At 36.4% G+C, this 7,768-nt stretch overlaps 1 protein-coding gene and 1 non-coding gene across 6 annotated transcripts in view; one reads left to right on the forward strand and one right to left on the reverse strand.

The window, feature by feature from the left end:
- Cdh18 (cadherin 18) overlaps positions 1–7,768 on the forward strand; it is an 834,629-nt gene that overhangs the window by 212,182 nt on the left and 614,679 nt on the right. The gene's annotated exons all lie outside the window — the stretch shown is intronic.
- LOC115065029 lies at positions 77–183 on the reverse strand. Its single transcript, XR_003844831.1, has one exon. It is a non-coding gene; the product is annotated as a U6 spliceosomal RNA (small nuclear RNA).

The raw sequence follows: 7,768 nt of genomic DNA on the forward strand, positions 1-7,768 counted from the left end.
CTGCAAGCAGCAAAATGTTGGGTCCTGTTTGTGTAACCAGTCTACTAGTCTATGTCTTTTTATTGGGGAATTGAGTAAAAATATGGAACGCTTCACGAATTTGCGTGTCATCCTTGCGCAGGGGCCATGCTAATCTTCTCTGTATCGTTCCAATTTTAGTATATGTGCTGCCGAAGCGAGCACGTAAAGTTTTTGAAATACAAATCTTTTAATAGCTTGATTAGGGTTTCACCTAGTTATTTTGTATTATTTGAAGCTATTATAAATGGTGCTGTTTCCTTAATTTATCACTCGTATAAAGAGGGCTATTGAATTGAGTTAATTTTATCTTTATCCACATTATTGAAGTTTTTTTTTTTTCAACTGTAGGAGTTCTCTGGTAGAATTTTGGGGGTCGCTTATGTATACTATCATATCATTGACAAATAGTGATAATTTGATTTCTTTCTTTCCAATTCGTATCGGCAGAATGATAGAAGCAGATTTTTGCATTCATTTTGTTAGCCTGTGTCTATTTATTGGGGGAATTTAGAGATATTAATGACCAATGATATTATTTTCTGTTATTTTGACGTTGTTGTGTTGTTGTTGTTGTTATTGTTGTTGGTGGTGGTGTTGGTGTTGGTGGTGTGTGTGTGTGTGTGCATGCATGTGTGTGCTTTCCTAGTTTTTGGTGAAATTACTTATGTCCTGAGTTTTCTTGCATGTAATTATCCTGCTTGGGTTGGAATTTTCCTTTTGTAGGGCTCGATTTGTGGATAAATATTGTTTGAAATTGGATTTGTCTTGGAATCTCTTCATTTTTTCCATCTGTATTAAAGTTATGCTGGATATAGTAGTTCTGGTTGGCTCATGTGGAATTTTAGATTTTGCAAGATATCTGTGCAGGCCTTTCTAGCTTTTATTGTCTGTTGTAAAGCTGGGTGTAATTCTGTTAGGTCTGCCTTTGTATGTTACCATGTCCTTTTTCTTTTTCCGTTTTTAATATTCTTTTTTTGTAGATTTTTTTGTTTTGATTATTATGTGGCAGGAGGTTTTTGTTTTCTTTTGTTTCGTCTTTTGTTTTTGTGTTCTGGTCCAGTCTAATTGTGGTTTTGTTGTTCTGTAAGCTTCTTATAGGTTGATAGACATCCCTTTCTTCAGGTTGGAAAGTTTTCTTCTGTGATTTTGTTGAGAAGATTTTCTATGACTTGGAGTTGAAACTCTTCAGCTTCATCTATTCCAAATATCTTTTCATGGTATCACAGATTTCCTGGACATTTTTTTTCAGGTATTTTTTAGATGAGACATTCTGTTTGACTGATGCATCAATTTCTTTTCTTATGTCTTCTATGCCTGAGATTTTCCTCTTCCATCTGCTGTACTGTGTTGATGATGCTTGCATCTGTTGTTCCTGAGCTCTTCCCTAGCTTTCCCAGGTCCAAGTTTTCCTCAGTTTGTGTTTCTTCATTACTTCTATTTCTACTTTCAGGTCTTGTACACTGTTATTTATTTCCTTCACCTTTTTAATTATATTTTCCTGTATGTCTTTGAGGGATTTGCTTGTTTTCCCTTTGTAGGAGAAACCAGGAATTGGGATACCATTTTGAAATGTAAATAAAATAACCAATAAAAATTTTTAAAAAATTAAAAAAAAATATGATTACATATCTTTGACTGTATTTTCCTTTATTTCTTTGAGGTATTCATTCATTTAGTCTTTAAAGGCCTCTATCATCTTTATAAAATTGGATATGATGTCATTTTCTTGTGTTTTTGTTGTGTTAGGATATCCAGAGCTTTTTGTAGTGGGGTAGCTGAGCTCCGAAGTTGTCATAATGTCCTGACTTTTGTTGATTGTGTTCTTTGAGGGCCTTTAACGAGACGGATATTTAACAAGATGGATCACTGTTCTTGTTGCAGTAGGTATTGGTAGGGGGAAGAAACTCGATCTTCCTGGTGTGGCAGACCTGATGGGTATCTTTGAACTTTATGGTTCCAAACAAACCTGCAATTCTGTATGGTTCTATACCTGCAATTCTGTATGGTTCTAGACCTGCAAGTCTGTGTGCTTCTGGACTTGCAGGTATGTATGTTTTAGGAGCCACAAGTCAGATGAAGGAGGGCAGAGAGGGAGCAGGAGAATGGATGTTCTAGGCTAGAAGGCTCCTGAAGAGAGCTTGGCTTGGCTCAGAGGACACAGAGAGCAGGGAAGACATGTTGAAGAAGGCAACCTTGCCTGTATGGTTCAGAAGTCACAGGTCTGATGAAGGTGGATAAGGGGTGGTGGGAGAATGGAAGTTCCCCCTGATATAGCAGGCTGCTCAAAGCAGCTTGTCTTTGCCAAGAGGGCTCAGGAAGAGGGGAAAATGGATGGGGAAGGGAAGCTTACCTTTATGGTTCAGGATCTGTAAATCTAATGGAGGTGGGGGGAGGTGGCTAGAGAATCTAGGTCCCCTGTATGGTTCAGAATCTGCAGTTCTGATTAGGGTAGGGGGAGAGGTGGCATGTACTTTTATAAAACATTAACATTTGACTGATAATGTACTGTAAAAGTAACTTTTATTTCCCTGATGTAATTGTCATCTCTGGGGGGCTAATGAATAAGTTCTTTCTGAACTCTTGCTGGCTGCCTCAATTCAAGTATTCTGACTCAATCTTCCCTCTAACCTAACTGTTTCAATCTGGTTTCTCTCAGCATCTCTACTGAACTGTTCTTCTTGGGCTCAAACTACCTGTAGTAATTTGTTCTAATCTTTTAGCCACTTCTTACTCTCTGGCTTAGCTGCCTCTGCTGACCTGCACTGAACTGAATGAACTATCAATTCCACTGCACTGCACTCACTGCAGACCCCCAACTGACTGACTTTCTCTCCCTGATGTTCTCTTAAATAGCTTCTCTTTCATGTGCTCTTCTTGTGAGAGATTGTGCATTTCACATTTATGACACACGCTGTCAAATTTTTTTCTGATTCATGATTTTGTCTGCTCTTCAATTAAACATCACATTCAAACATGGCTACTTCCTTTTCCAAACTGATATTGTAGAGAAAGTTTGATCCAGAAACATGGCTACTCTGCTGAGATACATGCACACATTCAGTACACCTTTAATTCTATATAATGTAGGTAATCTTGGGTTAATATTCCCCTACAGCTCTACAGTATATGCACCATCCAAGTAAAATAATGGAGTACTATTATTGCACACCCTCCAACAGTGTTAAATGTTGTAAGACTTTCCAAATAGCATCACCAATTGGCAACTAAATATTCAAATGCCCAGGGATATGAGTGACATCTCATTCAAAATATTGTTACAATAGTTATTTTTTTCCTTTTATTCTATGAGAAGTTTTGAGCAAAACATAAATTAAACAATTATATAGATTATAACCTTATACTTTACGTGAGAATCAATTGCATTATGACTGTATACATATTCTAAATACAGTTGTTTTGTTGATCAAGTTGAATGATGATTCTTATATTTGCTGAGAAGATCCTATAACAATTATCTGATAACTGGAATCATAAAATGGTGTAGTTTAATGTTAATTCAAAAGGAAAGGCCTTGGTAAATTTCAAAGATCATGGAAAGATATTAGAAATTGGAATTTATTTGGTAAACAAGGTGGTATTTTGAGGGAAAAAATATAAATCCTTGCTTTCTTCTTATAGAGAGCTGAGATAACTCACAAGTGAACTATACATAAGAAATGTCAATATTTCTAATTTCAATGTATAAAATCAATTTCTATGAAATATCATGATACATGTTTAATTCCTGGTAGAAAAAAATCTATGTGATAAAACTATATTATAATCTCGTTACTTCTAACAGATGTAACACAAGGAAAATAACGAATACTACAGAAAAAGATTTGAGTATGTATTATATCATTTCAATTGCAAACTACATTATTTATTTTGAACATGATGACTTCTGCAAGAGTGTGTTGAAACCTACATTTAAAAATTGTTTCTGTATAAAAACTACTAATGCTATTAATTTGTAACCTGGCTTTTGACAAAAGTCAGTTATACTAGTAATTTAATGTTCAAGAAGCTACAACCCTCAGAGTAGTCTTGAGGTAAAGGGCAACAAGCAAAGTGAGAAGCAATAATTATTATCTAATATTCTGGGACTCTTTACTTCCTGACTTTTTTTGACAGTCAGAGTACAAAAAAGCATTAAGTAATCAATACTCATTGGATTTCAAAGTGATATTATATAAAGTATAGGAACATTCATACAATGAATATCATCAAGAGCAAGACCAAAACTAATATTAGGGTGTTCTTGTAAGTACCCAAAGTTCATTTGAGATTTTGTAATTACTAAAATCTCTATTTTTCCTTTCTGGCACATAAGTAGCTGTTATTAACTGTTCATTTTAATTTCAGTTGTTTTGAACTACATGAATTGCATTATAAATTGTGCATATTTAATGTCCTTTTATGGAAAACATCTGATAGATGCCCATCTTTGAAACACTTAAGTCAGTTGGAAAACTGAGCATTCTGTATATTCACTCATTAATTAATGGAAATTTGATGGCTTATTTTATCTATTACTTGAAATTAAAAGATTAAATTCAAGGTGTTCACAAGGCATTGTAATAAAAGGAAAGGTGTTTTTTTTTTTTTTTTTAGGGAAACACCCCTCCCAGCTAAGCTTCAATCTTTAAAAACATAAAATAGTTAAGGGATTTTCTGCTTCTAGACAGGAACAACAAGCAGAAGCCATTACAGATGACTCAAGAAGAACAATCTCTGTCACAAGTTGATGGCCAAACATGGCACTGTTGTCCACATGGTTCTGGCATTAACGCTATACAGTGTGTAAATAAAGGGATTCTCGAATCCCCCCTCCACCATCTCAGAGAGATCACGAGGCAAGGCTTGTGCCAGTTGAGTGTCTGGGTGAAAAGCCTGAGAGGCGATTACATGAAACTTTGAAAGTGAAACCTGAGTTGTACCGGAGACTTCTAGATACTGGAGATGCCGAAGCTATAGAATATCTGCCAAGGAGAGCTGCACAAAGATAACTGTACCAGTTAGAAACAGATCTGCATACTGCAGGCAGCCTAGTTAGAGAGCCAGAAGCATCTAAGCCCTTCGACACCAGACTTGGAACTATGGGATTTGCTTTTTATCCTGCTAGGTTTCTGTCTTGATTTGGTCCAGTACCTCCTCAGGATGATGACCATTTTGGAATGGTACTGGGTATTTTATATGACTGTCTGTTGGAACTATGCAATTTTGCTTTTAGATTTTACAGGTACAAAAGATATCCCTCTGCGTCTCAGAAGAGACTGCATTTTAAATAGTGTTGACACTGTAAAAGATGATGGGGACTTTTGAAGTGAGACTGAATGTATTTTGCATCGTGATGTGCCCTACAGCCTATAGAGCCATGGATTTGGATGTGGAATTTTGAGTGAGAATGTTCTCCAGAGACTCTGACATTTGAATACTTGCTCCCTAGTTGGTGGCACTATTTGTTCTAGGCTTAGAAGATGTGAATTTGATGGAGGGACTATTTCCCAGGGGGTGGACTTTGAACTTTTAAAGCAGCTCACAATTACCTGTTTGCTCTCTGCTCCCTGCTTTAGCTTCAGGATGTGCATTCTCAGCCATCATAGGATAACTGTAATGCTTATTGCTATGGTTCTCTGCTGGGATGGTAATAGACTCTTATCCTGTTGAGCTACAAATCCAGCAAAATCTCCTTTCTTTAAGTTGTTTTGGTCATGATATTTTGTCACAATAGAAAAGTAACTGTAATTGTCTCCATCTGCTACAAAATCAAGCTTCTTTTATGAGGAATCAGAGGCACACTTATCTGTGAGTTATCACGGTAAGTATGAAGTACCCAGATAACTGAATTGGTTGTTATGGCTCTTCATAAAAGTCTGAGTTGAGTTCACAGAACTCACAGCTAGTGGCTCTCAGGGTAACATGGAGCTGCCTCTCACCTGTAAGGGTATGTGGGCTCATGTGCACATGTTCCCATACAGACACATACCTAAACATAAGAAAAACACAAAAATAGATCTTAAAAAGAGATGGTTAGTCACTAAACGGTCTAGTAATAATAAATGTAATAATATAGTAGTAGTAATGTAGTAATAATAAAAAAATAAAACTATACTTTTATTTTTTGTGTGTAACAATAATGATTAAATGAAAAGAGGTCACAGATTTGCCAAGAAGCAAAGAGGTCATTGCGGGGATTGGAAGGAGGAGATAGGGACAAAATTATGTAAATATAATGCCATATATATATATATATATATATATATATATATATATATATATATATATATATAAAATCAAATATTGGAGGTTATAGAGATTTGGGAACATGGCCATAATAAATTCTCTTCTTAGATCCCTAGTGTCACCATCCATGGGTACCTGGTTAGTTTTATAGTGCCCGTAAATGATCTCCTATTGAGTGGATACTATATCCCATGAAACTGCTGTTCATTGCTGCAAAGATATGTGTCACTATTCCACCTTTGGGGATATCTTGCTAAGTTTCTCATTGTTGTTGCTCATAGGTGTCTTAGTTAGAATTTCTATTGCTGGAACAAATTACCATAACCATAAAGCATGTTTCAGAAAAATAAAGGATTTATTTAAGATTATGATCATTAGGAAGTCAGGATAGAAACTCAAACAGAGAAGGAATGTGGATGCAAGAACTGATGAGCTCTGCCTCCTTCCTTGCTCCTTATGGCTTACTAAGCCTGCTTTCTTACAGAACCCAGCACCATCAGCCCACAGATGGAAGCATCTACAATGGATTGGGCCCCTCCGCCATTACTCACTAATTAAAAAATGCCTTTTAGCTGGATGATATGAACACATTTTCTCAGTTGCGGTTTCCTCTTTTCAGATAACTCTTGCTTGTGTCAAGTTGACACAAGCCCATCCAGTAAACAAATAGGCATTACAGCCAAGTGAGAATATTCATCATTTTCCTCTGTTTTGCACTTTGCATAGCACTTTCTGGTACTATGAAACCTAGTTTTCAGGGAGGTGATTATAAGTCAGATCCAACTCAAACCATCTGAGTCCTGGGTCCTGCTCTTGTGGTGTTTTCAAGAATGAAGAATTATGTAAAGCTGTGCGAGGTATCCAAAGGCAATGAGAATACTCTATATTAGTTTGGAAGTCCCTTAGACACCTCTGACCAAAATCTCAAACACGGATTTTTCATGCATTGTACTAGAGAATCTCATTGGTTAGAGTATAGCTCTTGTGGGGAGCATTTTCATCTGTAGTGAGTGGTATAATTTCATTTAAACACTCTCCATCCTCTCTGGGTGTGTATATGTATATATTCATATGTATGTACTTAAGATCATCTCACAGAGCTGTTTCACTGAAGATAATTATAGAGGCCTAAAGACCTAAAAGAGCCATAATACTAAAATCCTCTTGGAGAAGGCTTTCCCTCCCCTCCTCTCCTGTGTGCCTCAGTCACTTCCAGGCTGCCAGGGATCCTGGAAAACTCCAGCTGTTCCTGTTAGCTTCATCCTTCCTAAACAGATTGCAGCAGCATCTGGACACTGTGAGAGGGAGTAAGTGGACAACACAGAAGCACACCTGAGCCCCCAAGTGCATACTGTGTATGCTGGTCCACACACACACACACACACACACACACACACACACACACATCTATATATGAAATATATACATATATATTATACACACACACATATATATATATATATATATATATATATATATATATATATATATGAATTTATAC

This window comes from Mus pahari, chromosome 11 (assembly GCF_900095145.1).
Source record: "Mus pahari chromosome 11, PAHARI_EIJ_v1.1, whole genome shotgun sequence".
NCBI classification, from domain to species: Eukaryota; Metazoa; Chordata; class Mammalia; order Rodentia; family Muridae; genus Mus; species Mus pahari.